We start from the raw sequence: 19,982 nt of genomic DNA, 5'->3' as shown, positions 1-19,982 counted from the left end.
TGTTCCAAACACGCTGCATGCATCTCGGATTCGACAAATATTCTCTTCAGAGTTGTTAGCGTAAGGATTATCGAAATTTCATCCACCATAAAAGCCATATTGACACTTTGAAGCATTTTCTCATATTTTGAAATTTTTTCCTAATGCCAGGTTAAAAAATTAGGCAGATTCGCAGAAAAATTCTCGTGGATCAAGTACTTCCCAACAGAAATGTAAATTACATATTTTCCATCACAGTGACATTCCAATTTCTGAACACGCGACATGCATCAAGATTTCAACAAACTTTCTCAAATGAGTTGTGAACATGTAGATTACAGAACTTTCATCCACCATACATGGCATATTTACACCTAGAATCATTAACTCTGAATTTGCAGCTTTTTCCTAATGCCAGTTTCGAAAATCAGGCCGTTTTCTCAGAAAAAATTTTTGGAGCGAGATCTACCCTATAGATGTGTAATTTACATAGATTCCATCGCCGGGAATTTCCGTGATTCGATCACGCTACATGCATAACGCTTTCTACAAATATACACCACAGATGTGTTTGCAAGTGGTTTTAAGAACTTCCATCACAATACAAGGCATATTGACACTTTGAAGCATTTTCTCTGATTTTGCAGGGATTTTCAAATGCCAGTTTCGAAAATGAGGCAGATTTCGCAGAAAAATCTCTTGGAGCGAGTTCTACCCAAGAGATATATTTTACATAGATTCGCTCACTGTAATATTCCGTGTTCCAAAAACGATTCTTGTATCTCGGATTCGACAAATATTAACTCCAGAGTTGTTTGCATGCAGATTACCGATCTTTCATCCACCATACAATCATATTTACACCTAGAAACATTTACGCAGAGTTCGCAGCTTTGTCCTAAGAGCAGTTTCTAAAATGAGGCAGTTTTCAAAGGAAAAAAATGTTGAAGCATTTTCTACTCAATAGATATGTAAATTACATAGATTCTCCTACTGTGAAATTACGTGTATCGAACAAGCTACATGCAGAAAGGTTTCGACAAAAATACACTACAGGGTTGTTTGCATGTGGATTACAGGACTTTCACAACAATACAAGGCATATTGATGCTTAGAAGAATTTTCTCCTGTTTCACAGAGCTTTCCAAACGCCAGTTTCGAAAATGAGGCAGATTTCATGGCAAAAACCTCTGGAACATGTTCTAAACAGTAGATATATAATTTACATGGATTCGCTCACCGTGAAATTCCGTGATCCGAACACGCTGCATACATATCGTATTAGAATAATATTCACTACAGAGTTGTTAGCAAGTGGATTACAGCACTTTCATTCACCATACAAGGCTTACTGACATTTTGAAGAATTTTCTCAGATTTCGGAGTTTAGTTTTAACGCCAGTTTTGAAATGAGGCAGATTTGGCAGAGAAATGCTCTTGGAGTGAGTTGTACCCAAAAGATATGTAATTTACCTAGTTTCACTCGCCGTGACATTCCGTGTTCTGAACACGTTACATGCATTACAGATTCAACAAACATGCTTTAATGAGTTGTGAACATGTGTATTACCGAACTTTAATCCACCTTACAAGGCAAAATTATACATAGAAAGTTTTATTCTGATATAGTAGATTTCTCCTAATGTCAGTTTTGAAATAATGCAGTTTACACAGAAAAATCCTCTTGGAGCGAGTTCTACCCCATAGACATGCAATTTACATAGAACCAGTCATCGTGAAATTCCGTGTTCCGAAAAACGTACATGCATCACGGATTCGACAAATATTAACTACAGAGTTGTAGCATAAGGATTACAGAACTTTCATCCACCATAAAAGCCATATTGACACTTTGAAGCATTTTCTCTGATTTTGCAGAGATTTTCAATTGCCAGTTTCGAAAATGAGGTAGATTTCGCAGGAAAATCTCTTTGATCCAGTTCTACCAAAGAGATATATATTTTACATAGATTCGCTCACCGTGATATTCTGTGATCCAAACACGCTTCATGTATCTCGGATTCGACAAATATTCACTACAGAGTTGGTTCCATGCGGATTACCGAATTTTCATCCACCATACAAGTCATATTTACACCTAGCAACATTTACTCTATGTTCGCAGCTTTGTCCTAAGAGCAGTTTCGAAAATCAGGCAGTTTTCAAAGGAAAAAAATGTTGGAGCATGTTCTACTCAATAGATATGTAAATTACATAGATTCTCCTACTGTTAAATTACGTGTATGGAACACGCTACATGCAGAAAGGATTCGACAAAAATACACTACAGAGTTGTTTGCATGTGGATTACAGGACTTTCATCACAATACAAGGCATATTGATGCTTAGAAGCATTTTCTGTGATTTCACAGAGCTTTCCAAATGCCAGTTTTGAAAATGAGGCAGATTTCACGGCAAAAACCTCTTGGAGCAGGTTCTAACCAATAAACATGTAATTTACATGGATTCGCTAACCGTGAAATTCCGTGTTCCAAACACGCTGCATGCATCTCGGATTCGACAATTATTCTCTTCAGAGTTGTTAGCGTAAGGATTATCGAAATTTCATCCACCATAAAAGCCATATTGACACTTTGAAGCATTTTCTCATATTTTGAAATTTTTTCCTAATGCCAGGTTAAAAAATAAGGCAGATTCGCAGAAAAATTCTCGTGGATCAAGTACTTCCCAACAGAAATGTAAATTACATATTTTCCATCACAGTGACATTCCAATTTCTGAACACGCGACATGCATCAAGATTTCAACAAACTTTCTCAAATGAGTTGTGAACATGTAGATTACAGAACTTTCATCCACCATACATGGCATATTTACACCTAGAATCATTAACTCTGAATTTGCAGCTTTTTCCTAATGCCAGTTTCGAAAATCAGGCCGTTTTCTCAGAAAAAATTTTTGGAGCGAGATCTACCCTATAGATGTGTAATTTACATAGATTCCATCGCCGGGAATTTCCGTGATTCGATCACGCTACATGCATAACGCTTTCTACAAATATACACCACAGATGTGTTTGCAAGTGGTTTTAAGAACTTCCATCACAATACAAGGCATATTGACACTTTGAAGCATTTTCTCTTATTTTGCAGGGATTTTCAAATGCCAGTTTCGAAAATGAGGCAGATTTCGCAGAAAAATCTCTTGGAGCGAGTTCTACCCAAGAGATATATTTTACATAGATTCGCTCACTGTAATATTCCGTGTTCCAAAAACGATTCTTGTATCTCGGATTCGACAAATATTAACTCCAGAGTTGTTTGCATGCAGATTACCGATCTTTCATCCACCATACAATCATATTTACACCTAGAAACATTTACGCAGAGTTCGCAGCTTTGTCCTAAGAGCAGTTTCTAAAATGAGGCAGTTTTCAAAGGAAAAAAATGTTGAAGCATTTTCTACTCAATAGATATGTAAATTACATAGATTCATCCGCTGTGAATTTACGTGTATCGAACAAGCTACATGCAGAAAGGTTTCGACAAATATACACTACAGGGTTGTTTGCATGTGGATTACAGGACTTTCACAACAATACAAGGCATATTGATGCTTAGAAGAATTTTCTCCTGTTTCACAGAGCTTTCCAAACGCCAGTTTCGAAAATGAGGCAGATTTCATGGCAAAAACCTCTGGAACATGTTCTAAACAGTAGATATATAATTTACATGGATTCGCTCACCGTGAAATTCCGTGATCCGAACACGCTGCATACATATCGTATTAGAATAATATTCACTACAGAGTTGTTAGCAAGTGGATTACAGCACTTTCATTCACCATACAAGGCTTACTGACATTTTGAAGAATTTTCTCAGATTTCAGAGTTTAGTTTTAACGCCAGTTTTGAAATGAGGCAGATTTGGCAGAGAAATGCTCTTGGAGTGAGTTGTACCCAAAAGATATGTAATTTACCTAGTTTCACTCGCCGTGACATTCCGTGTTCTGAACACGTTACATGCATTACGGATTCAACAAACATGCTTTAATGAGTTGTGAACATGTGTATTACCGAACTTTAATCCACCTTACAAGGCAAAATTATACATAGAAAGTTTTATTCTGATATAGTAGATTTCTCCTAATGTCAGTTTTGAAATAATGCAGTTTACACAGAAAAATCCTCTTGGAGCGAGTTCTACCCCATAGACATGCAATTTACATAGAACCAGTCATCGTGAAATTCCGTGTTCCGAAAAACGTACATGCATCACGGATTCGACAAATATTAACTACAGAGTTGTAGCATAAGGATTACAGAACTTTCATCCACCATAAAAGCCATATTGACACTTTGAAGCATTTTCTCTGATTTTGCAGAGATTTTCAATTGCCAGTTTCGAAAATGAGGTAGATTTCGCAGGAAAATCTCTTTGATCCAGTTCTACCCAAGAGATATATATTTTACATAGATTCGCTCACCGTGATATTCTGTGATCCAAACACGCTTCATGTATCTCGGATTTGACAAATATTCACTACAGAGTTGGTTCCATGCGGATTACCGAATTTTCATCCACCATACAAGTCATATTTACACCTAGCAACATTTACTCTATGTTCGCAGCTTTGTCCTAAGAGCAGTTTCGAAAATCAGGCAGTTTTCAAAGGAAAAAAATGTTGGAGCATGTTCTACTCAATAGATATGTAAATTACATAGATTCTCCTACTGTTAAATTACGTGTATGGAACACGCTACATGCAGAAAGGATTCGACAAAAATACACTACAGAGATGTTTGCATGTCGATTTCAGGACTTTCATCACACTACAAGGCATATTGAAACTTAGAAGCATTTTCTGTGAGTTCACAGAGCTTTCCAAACGCCAGTTTTGAAAATGAGGCAGATTTCACGGCAAAAACCTCTTGGAGCGGGTTCTAACCAATAAACATGTAATTTACATGGATTCGCTAACCGTGAAATACCATGTTCCAAACACGCTGCATGCATCTCGGATTCGACAAATATTCTCTTCAGAGTTGTTAGCGTAAGGATTATCGAAATTTCATCCACCATAAAAGCCATATTGACACTTTGAAGCATTTTCTCATATTTTGAAATTTTTTCCTAATCCAGGTTAAAAAATGAGGCAGATTCACAGAAAAATTCTCGTGGATCAAGTACTTCCCAATAGAAATGTAAATTACATATTTTCCATCACAGTGACATTCCAATTTCTGAACACGCGACATGCATCAAGGTTTCAACAAACTTTCTCGAATGAGTTGTGAACATGTAGATTACAGAACTTTCATCCACCATACATGGCATATTTACACCTAGAAACATTAACTCTGAATTTGCAGCTTTTTCCTAATGCCAGTTTCGAAAATCAGGCCGTTTTCTCAGAAAAAAATTTTGGAGCGAATTCTACCCAATAGATGTGTAATTTATATAGATACCATCGCCGGGATTTTCCGTGATACGATCACGCTAAATGCATAAAGCTTTCTACAAATATTCACCACAGATTTGTTTGCATGTTGTTTTACGCACTTCCATCAGAATACAAGGCATATTGACACTTTGAAGCATTTTCACTGATTTTGCAGTGATTTTCAAATGCCAGTTTCGAAAATGAGGCAGATTTCGCGGAAAAATCTCTTGGAGCGTGTACTACCCAAGAGATATATTTTACATAGATTCGCTCACTGTAATATTCTGTGTTCCAAAAACGATTCATGTATCTCGGATTCGACAAATATTCACTACAGTGTTGGTTGCATGCAGATTACCGAATTTTCATCCACTATACAAGTCATATTTACACTTAGAAATATTTACTCAGAGTTCGCAGCTTTGTCCTCAGAGCAGTTTCTAAAATGAGGCAGTTTTCAAAGGAAAAAAATGTTGAAGCATTTTCTACTCAATAGATATGTAAATTACATAGATTCATCCGCTGTGAATTTACGTGTATCGAACAAGCTACATGCAGAAAGGTTTCGACAAATATACACTACAGGGTTGTTTGCATGTGGATTACAGGACTTTCACAACAATACAAGGCATATTGATGCTTAGAAGAATTTTCTCCTGTTTCACAGAGCTTTCCAAACGCCAGTTTCGAAAATGAGGCAGATTTCATGGCAAAAACCTCTGGAACATGTTCTAAACAGTAGATATATAATTTACATGGATTCGCTCACCGTGAAATTCCGTGATCCGAACACGCTGCATACATATCGTATTAGAATAATATTCACTACAGAGTTGTTAGCAAGTGGATTACAGCACTTTCATTCACCATACAAGGCTTACTGACATTTTGAAGAATTTTCTCAGATTTCGGAGTTTAGTTTTAACGCCAGTTTTGAAATGAGGCAGATTTGGCAGAGAAATGCTCTTGGAGTGAGTTGTACCCAAAAGATATGTAATTTACCTAGTTTCACTCGCCGTGACATTCCGTGTTCTGAACACGTTACATGCATTACGGATTCAACAAACATGCTTTAATGAGTTGTGAACATGTGTATTAACGAACTTTAATCCACCTTACAAGGCAAAATTATACATAGAAAGTTTTATTCGGATATAGTAGATTTCTCCTAATGTCAGTTTTGAAATAATGCAGTTTACAAAGAAAAATCCTCTTGGAGCGAGTTCTACCCAATAGACATGCAATTAACATAGAACCAGTCATCGTGAAATTCCGTGTTCCGAAAAACCTACATGCATCACGGATTCGACAAATATTCACTACAGAGTTGTAGCATAAGGATTACAGAACTTTCATCCACCATAAAAGCCATATTGACACTTTGAATCATTTTCTCTGATTTTGCAGAGATTTTCAATTGCCAGTTTCGAAAATGAGGTAGATTTCGCAGAAAAATCTCTTTGAGCCAGTTCTACCCAAGAGACATATATTTTACATAGATTCGCTCACCGTGATATTTTGTGTTCCAAACAAGCTTCATGTATCTCGGATTCGACAAATATTCACTACAGAGTTGGTTCCATGCGGATTACCAAATTTTCATCCACCATACAAGTCATATTTACACCTAGCAACATTTACTCTATGTTCTCAGCTTTGTCCTAATAGCAGTTTCAAAAATTAGGCATTTTTCAAAGGAAAAAAATGTTGGAGCATGTTCTACTCAATAGATATGTAAATTACATAGATTCTCCTACTGTGAAATTACGTGTATGGAACACGCTACATGCAGAAAGTATTCGACAAAAATACACTACAGAGTTGTTTGCATGTGGATTACAGGACTTTCATCACAATACAAGGCATATTGAAACTTAGAAGCATTTTCTGTGATTTCACAGAGCTTTCCAAACGCCAGTTTTGAAAATGAGGCAGATTTCACGGCAAAAACCTCTTGGAGCAGGTTCTAACCAATAAACATGTAATTTACATGGATTCGCTAACCGTGAAATTCCGTGTTCCAAACACGCTGCATGCATCTCGGATTCGACAAATATTCTCTTCAGAGTTGTTAGCGTAAGGATTATCGAAATTTCATCCACCATAAAAGCCATATTGACACTTTGAAGCATTTTCTCATATTTTGAAATTTTTTCCTAATGCCAGGTTAAAAAATTAGGCAGATTCGCAGAAAAATTCTCGTGGATCAAGTACTTCCCAACAGAAATGTAAATTACATATTTTCCATCACAGTGACATTCCAATTTCTGAACACGCTACATGCATCAAGATTTCAACAAACTTTCTCAAATGAGTTGTGAACATGTAGATTACAGAACTTTCATCCACCATATATGGCATATTTACACCTAGAATCATTAACTCTGAATTTGCAGCTTTTTCCTAATGCCAGTTTCGAAAATCAGGCCGTTTTCTCAGAAAAAATTTTTGGAGCGAGATCTACCCTATAGATGTGTAATTTACATAGATTCCATCGCCGGGAATTTCCGTGATTCGATCACGCTACATGCATAACGCTTTCTACAAATATTCACCACAGATTTGTTTGCAAGTGGTTTTAAGAACTTCCATCACAATACAAGGCATATTGACACTTTGAAGCATTTTCTCTGATTTTGCAGGGATTTTCAAATGCCAGTTTCGAAAATGAGGCAGATTTCGCAGAAAAATCTCTTGGAGCGAGTTCTACCCAAGGGATATATTTTACATAGATTCACTCACTGTAATATTCCGTGTTCCAAAAACGATTCTTGTATCTCGGATTCGACAAATATTAACTCCAGAGTTGTTTGCATGCAGATTACCGATCTTTCATCCACCATACAATCATATTTACACCTAGAAACATTTACGCAGAGTTCGCAGCTTTGTCCTAAGAGCAGTTTCTAAAATGAGGCAGTTTTCAAAGGAAAAAAATGTTGAAGCATTTTTTACTCAATAGATATTTAAATTACATAGATTCTCCTACTGTGAATTTACGTGTATCGAACAAGCTACATGCAGAAATGTTTCGACAAAAATACACTACAGGGTTGTTTGCATGTGGATTACAGGACTTTCACAACAATACAAGGCATATTGATGCTTAGAAGAATTTTCTCCTGTTTCACAGAGCTTTCCAAACGCCAGTTTCGAAAATGAGGCAGATTTCATGGCAAAAACCTCTGGAACATGTTCTAAACAGTAGATATATAATTTACATGGATTCGCTCACCGTGAAATTCCGTGATCCGAACACGCTGCATACATATCGTATTAGAATAATATTCACTACAGAGTTGTTAGCAAGTGGATTACAGCACTTTCATTCACCATACAAGGCTTACTGACATTTTGAAGAATTTTCTCAGATTTCGGAGTTTAGTTTTAACGCCAGTTTTGAAATGAGGCAGATTTGGCCGAGAAATGCTCTTGGAGTGAGTTGTACCCAAAAGATATGTAATTTACCTAGTTTCACTCGCCGTGACATTCCGTGTTCTGAACACGTTACATGCATTACGTATTCAACAAACATGCTTTAATGAGTTGTGAACATGTGTATTACCGAACTTTAATCCACCTTACAAGGCAAAATTATACATAGAAAGTTTTATTCTGATATAGTAGATTTCTCCTAATGTCAGTTTTGAAATAATGCAGTTTACACAGAAAAATCCTCTTGGAGCGAGTTCTACCCAATAGACATGCAATTTACATAGAACCAGTCATCGTGAAATTCCGTGTTCCGAAAAACATACATGCATCACGGATTCGACAAATATTAACTACAGAGTTGTAGCATAAGGATTACAGAACTTTCATCCACCATAAAAGCCATATTGACACTTTGAAGCATTTTCTCTGATTTTGCAGAGATTTTCAATTGCCAGTTTCGAAAAAGAGGTAGATTTCGCAGGAAAATCTCTTTGATCCAGTTCTACCCAAGAGATATATATTTTACATAGATTCGCTCACCGTGATATTCTGTGATCCAAACACGCTTCATGTATCTCGGATTCGACAAATATTCACTACAGAGTTGGTTCCATGCGGATTACCGAATTTTCATCCACCATACAAGTCATATTTACACCTAGCAACATTTACTCTATGTTCGCAACTTTGTCCTAATAGCAGTTTCAAAAATTAGGCAGTTTTCAAAGGAAAAAAATGTTGGAGCATGTTCTACTCAATAGATATGTAAATTACATAGATTCTCCTATTGTGAAATTACGTGTATGGAACACGCTACATGCAGAAAGGATTCGACAAAACTACACTACAGAGTTGTTTGCATGTGGATTACAGGACTTTCATCACAATACAAGGCATATTGAAGCTTAGAAGAATTTTCTGTGATTTCACAGAGCTTTCCAAATGCCAGTTTTGAAAATGAGGCAGATTTCACGGCAAAAAACTCTTGGAGCGGGTTCTAACCAATAAACATGTAATTTACATGGATTCGCTAACCGTAAAATTCCGTGTTCCAAACACGCTGCATAAATCTCGGATTCGACAAATATTCCCTTCAGAGTTGTTAGCGTAAGGATTACTGAACTTTCATCCACCATAAAAGCCATATTGACACTTTGAAGCATTTTCTATGATTTTGCAGGGATTTTCAATTTCCAGTTTCGAAAATGAGGCAGATTTCATGGCAAAAAACTCTTGGAGCGGGTTCTAACCAATAAACATGTAATTTACATGGATTCGCTAACCGTGAAATTCCGTGTTCCAAACACGCTGCACGCATCTCGGATTCGACAAATATTCTCTTCAGAGTTGTTAGCGTAAGGATTATCGAAATTTCATCCACCATAAAAGCCATATTGACACTTTGAAGCATTTTCTCATATTTTGAAATTTTTTCCTAATGCCAGGTTAAAAAATGAGGCAGATTTGCAGAAACATTCTCGTGGATCAAGTACTTCCCAATAGAAATGTAAATTACATATTTTCCATCACAGTGACATTCCAATTTCTGAACACGCGACATGCATCAAGGTTTCAACAAACTTTCTTGAATGAGTTTTGAACATGTAGATTACAGAACTTTCATCCACCATACATGGCATATTTACACCTAGAAACATTAACTCTGAATTTGCAGCTTTTTCCTAATGCCAGTTTCGAAAATCAGGCCGTTTTCTCAGAAAAAAATTTTGGAGCGAATTCTACCCAATAGATGTGTAATTTATATAGATACCATCGCCGGGATTTTCCGTGATACGATCACGCTACATGCATAACGCTTTCTACAAATATTCACCACAGATTTGTTTACATATGGTTTTACGCCCTTCCATCACAATACAAGGCATATTGACACTTTGAAGCATTTTCTCTTATTTTGCAGGGATTATCAAATGCCAGTTTCGAAAATGAGGCAGATTTCGCATAAAAATCTCTTGGAGCGTGTTCTACCCAAGAGATATATTTTACATAGATTCGCTCACTGTAATATTCTGTGTTCCAAAAACGATTCATGTGTCTCGGATTCGACAAATATTCACTACAGTGTTGGTTGCATGCAGATTACCGAATTTTCATCCACTATACAAGTCATATTTACACTTAGAAACATTTACTCAGAGTTCACAGGTTTGTCCTAATAGCAGTTTCTAAAATCAGGCAATTTTCAAAGGAAAAAAATGTTGAAGCATTTACTACTCAATAGATATGTAAATTACATAGATTCTTCCGCTGTGAATTTACGTGTATCGAACAAGCTACATGCAGAAATGTTTCGACAAAAATACACTACAGGGTTGTTTGCATGTGGATTACAGGACTTTCACAACAATACAAGGCATATTGATGCTTAGAAGAATTTTCTCCTGTTTCACAGAGCTTTCCAAACGCCAGTTTCGAAAATGAGGCAGATTTCATGGCAAAAACCTCTGGAACATGTTCTAAACAATAGATATATAATTTACATGGATTCACTCACCGTGAAATTCCGTGATCCGAACACACAGCATACATATCGTATTAGGATAATATTCACTACAGTGTTGTTAGCAAGTGGATTACAGCACTTTCATTCACCATACAAGGCTTACTGACATTTTGAAGAATTTTCTCAGATTTCGGAGTTTAGTTTTAACGCCAGTTTTGAAATGAGGCAGATTTGGCAGAGAAATGCTCTTGGAGTGAGTTGTACCCAAAAGATATGTAATTTACCTAGTTTCACTCGCCGTGACATTCCGTGTTCTGAACACGTTACATGCATTACGGATTCAACAAACATGCTTTAATGAGTTGTGAACATGTGTATTACCGAACTTTCATCCACCTTACAAGACAAAAATATACATAGAAAGTTTTATTCTGATATAGTAGATTTCTCCTAATGTCAGTTTTGAAATAATGCAGTTTACACAGAAAAATCCTCTTGGAGCGAGTTCTACCCAATAGACATGCAATTTACATAGAACCCGTCATCGTGAAATTCCGTGTTCCGAAAAACCTACATGCATCACGGATTCGACAAATATTCACTACAGAGTTGTAGCATAAGGATTACAGAACTTTCATCCACCATAAAAGCCATATTGACACTTTGAAGCATTTTCTCTGATTTTGCAGAGATTTTCAATTGCCAGTTTCGAAAATGAGGCAGATTTCACAGAAAAATCTCTTTGATCCAGTTCTAACCAAGAGACATATATTTGACACAGATTCGCTCACCGTGATATTCTGTGTTCCAAACACGCTTCATGTATCTCGGATTCGACAAATATTCACTACAGAGTTGGTTCCATGCGGATTACCGAATTTTCATCCACCATACAAGTCATATTTACACCTAGCAACATTTACTCTATGTTCGCAGCTTTGTCCTAAGAGCAGTTTCGAAAATCAGGCAGTTTTCAAAGGAAAAAAATGTTGGAGCCTGTTCTACTCAATAGATATGTAAATTACATAGATTCTCCTACTGTGAAATTACGTGTATGGAACACGCTACATGCAGAAAGTATTCGACAAAACTACACTACAGAGTTGTTTGCATGTGGATTACAGGACTTTCATCACAATACAAGGCATATTGAAACTTAGAAGCATTTTCTGTGATTTCACAGAGCTTTCCAAATGCCAGTTTTGAAAATGAGGCATATTTCACGGCAAAAAACTCTTGGAGCGGGTTCTAACCAATAAACATGTAATTTACATGGATTCGCTAACCGTGAAATTCCGTGTTCCAAACACGCTGCACGCATCTCGGATTCGACAAATATTCTCTTCAGAGTTGTTAGCGTAAGGATTATGGAAATTTCATCCACCATAAAAGCCATATTGACACTTTGAAACATTTTCTCATATTTTGAAATTTTTTCCTAATGCCAGGTTCAAAAATGAGGCAGATATGCAGAAACATTCTCGTGGATCAAGTACTTCCCAATAGAAATGTAAATTACATATTTTCCATCACAGTGACATTCCAATTTCTGAACACGCGACATGCATCAAGGTTTCAACAAACTTTCTTGAATGAGTTGTGAACATGTAGATTACAGAACTTTCATCCACCATACATGGCATATTTACACCTAGAAACATTAACTCTGAATTTGCAGCTTTTTCCTAATGCCAGTTTCGAAAATCAGGCCGTTTTCTCAGAAAAAAATTTTGGAGCGAATTCTACCCAATAGATGTGTAATTTATATAGATACCATCGCCGGGATTTTCCGTGATACGATCACGCTACATGCATAACGCTTTCTACAAATATTCACCACAGATTTGTTTACATATGGTTTTACGCCCTTCCATCACAATACAAGGCATATTGACACTTTGAAGCATTTTCTCTTATTTTGCAGGGATTTTCAAATGCCAGTTTCGAAAATGAGGCAGATTTCTCATAAAAATCTCTTGGAGCGAGTTCTACCCAAGAGATATATTTTACATAGATTCGCTCACTGTAATATTCTGTGTTCCAAAAACGATTCATGTATCTCGGATTCGACAAATATTCACTACAGTGTTGGTTGCATGCAGATTACCGAATTTTCATCCACTATACAAGTCATATTTACACTTAGAAACATTTACTCAGAGTTCACAGGTTTGTCCTAATAGCAGTTTCTAAAATCAGGCAGTTTTCAAAGGAAAAAATGTTGAAGCATTTTCTACTCAATATATATGTAAATTACATAGATTCTTCCGCTGTGAATTTACATGTATCGAACAAGCTACATGCAGAAATGTTTCGACAAAAATAAACTACAGGGTTGTTTGCATGTGGATTACAGGACTTTCACAACAATACAAGGCATATTGATGCTTAGAAGAATTTTCTCCTGTTTCACAGAGCTTTCCAAACGCCAGTTTCGAAAATGAGGCAGATTTCATGGCAAAAACCTCTGGAACATTTTCTAAACAATAGATATATAATTTACATGGATTCGCTCACCGTGAAATTCCGTGATCCGAACACGCTGCATACATATCGTATTAGGATAATATTCACTACAGAGTTGTTAGCAAGTGGATTACAGCACTTTCATTCACCATACAATGCTTACTGACATTTTGAAAAATTTTCTCAGATTTCGGAGTTTAGTTTTAACGCCAGTTTTGAAATGAGGCAGATTTGGCCGAGAAATGCTCTTGGAGTGAGTTGTACCCAAAAGATATGTAATTTACCTAGTTTCACTCGCCGTGACATTCCGTGTTCTGAACACGTTACATGCATTATGGATTCAACAAACATGCTTAAATGAGTTGTGAACATGTGTATTACCGAACTTTAATCCACCTTACAAGGCAAAAATATACATAGAAAATTTCATTATGATATAGTAGATTTCTCCTAATGTCAGTTTTGAAATAATGCAGTTTACACAGAAAAATCCTCTTGGAGCGAGTTCTACCCAATAGACATGCAATTTACATAGAACCAGTCATCGTGAAATTCCGTGTTCCGAAAAACCTACATGCATCACGGATTCGACAAATATTCACTACAGAGTTGTAGCATAAGGATTACAGAACTTTCATCCACCATAAAAGCCATATTGACACTTTGAAGCATTTTCTCTGATTTTGCAGAGATTTTCAATTGCCAGTTTCGAAAATGAGGCAGATTTCACAGAAAAATCTCTTTGAGCCAGTTCTACCCAAGAGACATATATTTTACATAGATTCGCTCACCGTGATATTCTGTGTTCCAAACACGCTTCATGTATCTCGGATTTGACAACTATTCACTACAGAGTTGGTTCCATGCGGATTACCGAATTTTCATCCACCATACAAGTCATAATTACACCTAGCAACATTTACTCTATGTTCGCAGCTTTGTCCTAAGAGCAGTTTCGAAAATCAGGCAGTTTTCAAAGGAAAAAAATGTTGGAGCATATTCTACTCAATAGATATGTAAATTACATAGATTCTTCTACTGTGAAATTACGTGTATGGAACACGCTACATGCAGAAAGGATTCGAAAAAATACACTACAGAGTTGTTTGCATGTGGATTACAGGACTTTCACAACAATACAAGGCATATTGAAGCTTAGAAGCATTTTCTGTGATTTCAGAGAGATTTGCAAACGCCAGTTTTGAAAATGAGGCAGATTTCACGGCAAAAACCTCTTGGAGCGGGTTCTAACCAATAAACATGTAATTTACATGGATTCGCTAACCGTGAATTACCATGTTCCAAACACGCTGCATGCATCTCGGATTTGACAAATATTCTCTTCAGAGTTGTTAGCGTAAGGATTATCGAAATTTCATCCACCATAAAAGCCATATTGACACTTTGAAGCATTTTCTCATATTTTGAAATTTTTTCCTAATGCCAGGTTAAAAAATGAGGCAGATTCACAGAAACATTCTCGTGGATCAAGTACTTCCCATTAGAAATGTAAATTACATATTTTCCATCACAGTGACATTCCAATATCTGAACACGCGACATGCATCAAGGTTTCAACAAACTTTCTCGAATGAGTTGTGAACATGTAGATTACAGAACTTTCATCCACCATACGTGGCATATTTACACCTAGAAACATTAACTCTGAATTTGCAGCTTTTTCCTAATGCCAGTTTCGAAAATCAGGCCGTTTTCTCAGAAAAAAATTTTGGAGCGAATTCTACCCAATAGATGTGTAATTTATATAGATACCATCGCCGGGATTTTCCGTGATACGATCACGCTACATGCATAACGCTTTCTACAAATATTCACCACAGATTTGTTTACATGTGGTTTTACGCACTTCCATCAGAATACAAAGCATATTGACACTTTGAAGCAATTTCTCTGCTTTTGCAGGGATTTTCAAATGCCAGTTTCGAAAATGAGGCAGATTTCGCAGAAAAATCTCTAGGAGCGAGTACTACCCAAGAGATATATTTTACATAGATTCGCTCACTGTAATATTCTGTGTTTCAAAAACGATTCATGTTACTCGGATTCGACAAAAATTCACTACGCTATTGGTTGCATGCGGATTACCGAATTTTCATCCACTATACAATTCATATTTACACCTAGCAACATTTACGCTATGTTCGCAGCTTTGTCCTAATAGCAGTTTCGAAAATCAGGCAGTTTTCAAAGGAAAAAAATGTTGGAGCATGTTCTACTCAATAGAAATATAAATTACATAGATTCTCCTACTGTGAAAATACGTGTATGGAACACGCTACATGCAGAAAGGATTCGAAAAAATACACTACAGAGTTGTTTGCATGTGGATTACAGGACTTTCAAAACAATACAAGGCATATTGAAGCTTAGAAGCATTTCCTGTGATTTCACAGAGCTTTCCAAACGCCAGTTTTGAAAATGGGGCAGATTTTACGGCAAAAAACTCTTGGAGCGGGTTCTAACCAATAAACATGTAATTTACATGGATTCGCTAACCGTGAAATACCATGTTCCAAACACACTGCATGCATCTCGGATTTGACAAATATTCTCTTCAGAGTTGTTAGCGTAAGGATTATCGAAATTTCATCCACCATAAAAGCCATATTGACACTTTGAATCATTTTCTCATATTTTGAAATTTTTTCCTAATGCCATGTTAAAAAATGAGGCAGATTCACAGAAACATTCTCGTGGATCAAGTACTTCCCATTAGAAATGTAAATTACATATTTTCCATCACAGTGACATTCCAATATCTGAACACACGACATGCATCAAGGTTTCAACAAACTTCTCGAATGAGTTGTGAACATGTAGATTACAGAACTTTCATCCACCATACGTGGCATATTTACACCTAGAAACATTAACTCTGAATTTGCAGCTTTTTCCTAATGCCAGTTTCGAAAATCAGGCCGTTTTCTCAGAAAAAAATTTTGGAGCGAATTCTACCCAATAGATGTGTAATTTATATAGATACCATCGCCGGGATTTTCCGTGATACGATCACGCTACATGCATAACGCTTTCTACAAATATTCAGCACAGATTTGTTTGCATGTGGTTTACGCACTTCTATCAGAAAACAAAGCATATTGACCCTTTGAAGCATTTTCTCTAATTTTGCAGGGATTCTCAAATGCCAGTTTCGAAAATGAGGCAGATTTCGCAGAAAAGTCTCTTGGAGCGAGTACTACCCAAGAGATATATTTTACATAGATTCGCTCACTGTAATATTCTGTGTTCCAAAAATGATTCATGTATCTCGGATTCGACAAATATTCACTACAGTGTTGGTTGCATGCAGATTACCGAATTTTCATCCACTATACAAGTCATATTTACACTTAAAAACATTTAATCAGAGTTCGCAGCTTTGTCCTAAGAGCAGTTTCTAAAATGAGGCAGTTTTCAAAGGAAAAAAATGTTGAAGCATTTTCTACTCAATAGATATTTAAATTACATAGATTCTCCTACTGTGAAATTACGTGTATCGAACAAGCTACATGCAGAAATGTTTCGACAAAAATACACTACAGGGTTGTTTGCATGTGGATTACAGGACTTTCACAACAATACAAGGCATATTGATGCTTAAAAAATTTTCTCCTGTTTCACAGAGCTTTCCAAACGCCAGTTTCGAAAATGAGGCAGAGTTCATGTCAAAAACCTCTGGAACATATTCTAAACAATAGATATATAATTTACATGGATTCGCTCACCGTGAAATTCCGTGATCCGAACACGCTGCATACATATCGTATTAGGATAATATTCACTACAGAGTTGTTATCAAGTGGATTAAAGCACTTTCATTCTCCATACAAGGCTTACTGACATTTTGAAGAATTTTCTCATATTTCGGAGTTTAGTTTTAACGCCAGTTTTGAAATGAGGCAGATTTGGCCATGAAATGCTCTTGGAGTGAGTTGTACCCAAAAGATATGTAATTTACCTAGTTTCACTCGCCGTGACATTCCGTGTTCTGAACACGTTACATGCATTACGGATTCAACAAACATGCTTTAATGAGTTGTGAACATGTGTATTACCGAACTTTAATCCACCTTACAAGGCAAAAATATACATAGAAACTTTTATTCTGATATAGTAGATTTCTCCTAATGTCAGTTTTGAAATAATGCAGTTTACAAAGTAAAATCCTCTTGGAGCGAGTTCTACCCAATAGACATGCAATTTACATAGAACCAGTCATCATGAAATTCCGTGTTCCAAAAAACCTACATGCATCACGGATTCGACAAATATTCACTACAGAGTTGTAGCATAAGGATTACAGAACTTTCATCCACCATAAAAGCCATATTGACACTTTGAAGCATTTTCTCATATTTTGAAATTTTTTCCTAATGCCAGGTTAAAAAATGAGGCAGATTAGAAGAAACATTCTCGTGGATCAAGTACTTCCCATTAGAAATGTAAATTACATATTTTCCATCACAGTGACATTCCAATTTCTGAACACGCGACATGCTTCAAGGTTTCAACAAACTTTCTCGAATGAGTTGTGAACATGTAGATTACAGAACTTTCATCCACCATACATGGCATATTTACACCTAGAAACATTAACTCTGAATTTGAGGCTTTTTCCTAATGCCAGTTTCGAAAATCAGGCCGTTTTCTCAGAAAAAAATTTTGGAGCGAATTCTACCCAATAGATGTGTAATTTATATAGATACCATCGCCGGGATTTTCCGTTATACGATCACGCTACATGCATAACGCTTTCTTCAAATATTCACCACAGATTTGTTTACATGTGGTTTTACGCACTTCCATCAAAATACAAAGCATATTGACACTTTGAAGCATTTTCTCTGATTTTGCAGGGATTTTCAAATGCCAGTTTCGAAAATGAGGCAGATTTCGCAGAAAAATCTCTTGGAGCGAGTACTACCCAAGAGATATATTTTACATAGATTCGCTCACTGTAATATTCTGTGTTCCAAAAACGATTCATGTAACTCGGATTCGACAAAAATTCACTACAGTGTTGGTTGCATGCAGATTACCGAATTTTCATCCACTATACAAGTCATATTTACACTTAGAAACATTTACTCAGAGTTCGCAGCTTTGTCCTCAGTGCAGTTTCTAAAATCAGGCAGTTTTCAAAGGAAAAAAATGTTGAAGCATTTTCTACTCAGTAGATATTTAAATTAAATAGATTCTTCGGCTGTGAATTTACGTGTATCGAACAAGCTACATGCAGAAAGGTTTCGACAAAAATACACAACAGGGTTGTTTGCATGTGGATTACAGCACTTTCATCACAATACAAGGCATATTGAAGCTTAGAAGCATTTTCTGTGATTTCACAGAGCTTTCCAAATGCCAGTTTTGAAAATGAGGCAGATTTCACGGCAAAAACCTCTTGGAGCGTGTTCTAACCAATAAACATATAATTTACATGGATTCGCTAACCGTGAAATTCCGTGTTCCAAACACGATGCATGCATCTCGGATTCGACAAATATTCACTTCAGTATTGTTAGCAAGTTGATTACAGCACTTTCATCTACCATAAAATGCTTACTGAAACTTTGAATAGTTTTCTCAGATTCACAGGTTAGTTTTAACGCCAGTTTTCAAAATGAGGCAGATTTGGTATAAAAATACTCCTGGAGCGAGTTGTAACCAAAAGATATATAATTTACCTAGTTTCACTCACCGTGACATTCCGTGTTCTGAACACGTTATATGCATCATGGATTCAACAAACATACTTTAATGAGTTGTGAACATGTGTATTACTGAACTTCCATCCACCTTACAATGCATATTTATACATAGAAATTTATCTACTGATTTAGTAGGTTTCCCCTAATGTTAGAATTTAATATAATGCAGTTTACACAAAAATCCTCTTGGAGAGAGTTATACTCAATACACATGCAATTTACATAGAACCAGTCATCGTGAAATTCCGTGTTCCAAAAAACCTACATGCATCACGGATTCGACAAATAGACACTACAGAGTTGTTAGCATAGGGATTACCGAAATTTCATCCACCATAAAATCCATATTGACACTTTGAAACATTTTCTCATATTTCGAAACTTTTTCCTAATTCCAGGTTTGAAAATGAAGCATATTCGCAGAAAAATTCTCGTGGAGCGATTACGTCCCAATAGAATTGTAATTTACATAGTTTCCCTCACAGTGACATTCCAATTTCTGAACA

Source organism: Camelus dromedarius, unplaced genomic scaffold (genome assembly GCF_036321535.1).
Source record: "Camelus dromedarius isolate mCamDro1 unplaced genomic scaffold, mCamDro1.pat HAP1_SCAFFOLD_167, whole genome shotgun sequence".
NCBI lineage: Eukaryota > Metazoa > Chordata > Mammalia > Artiodactyla > Camelidae > Camelus > Camelus dromedarius.
The sequence above is the reverse complement of the archived record's forward strand: the minus strand, read 5'-3'. Positions refer to the sequence as shown.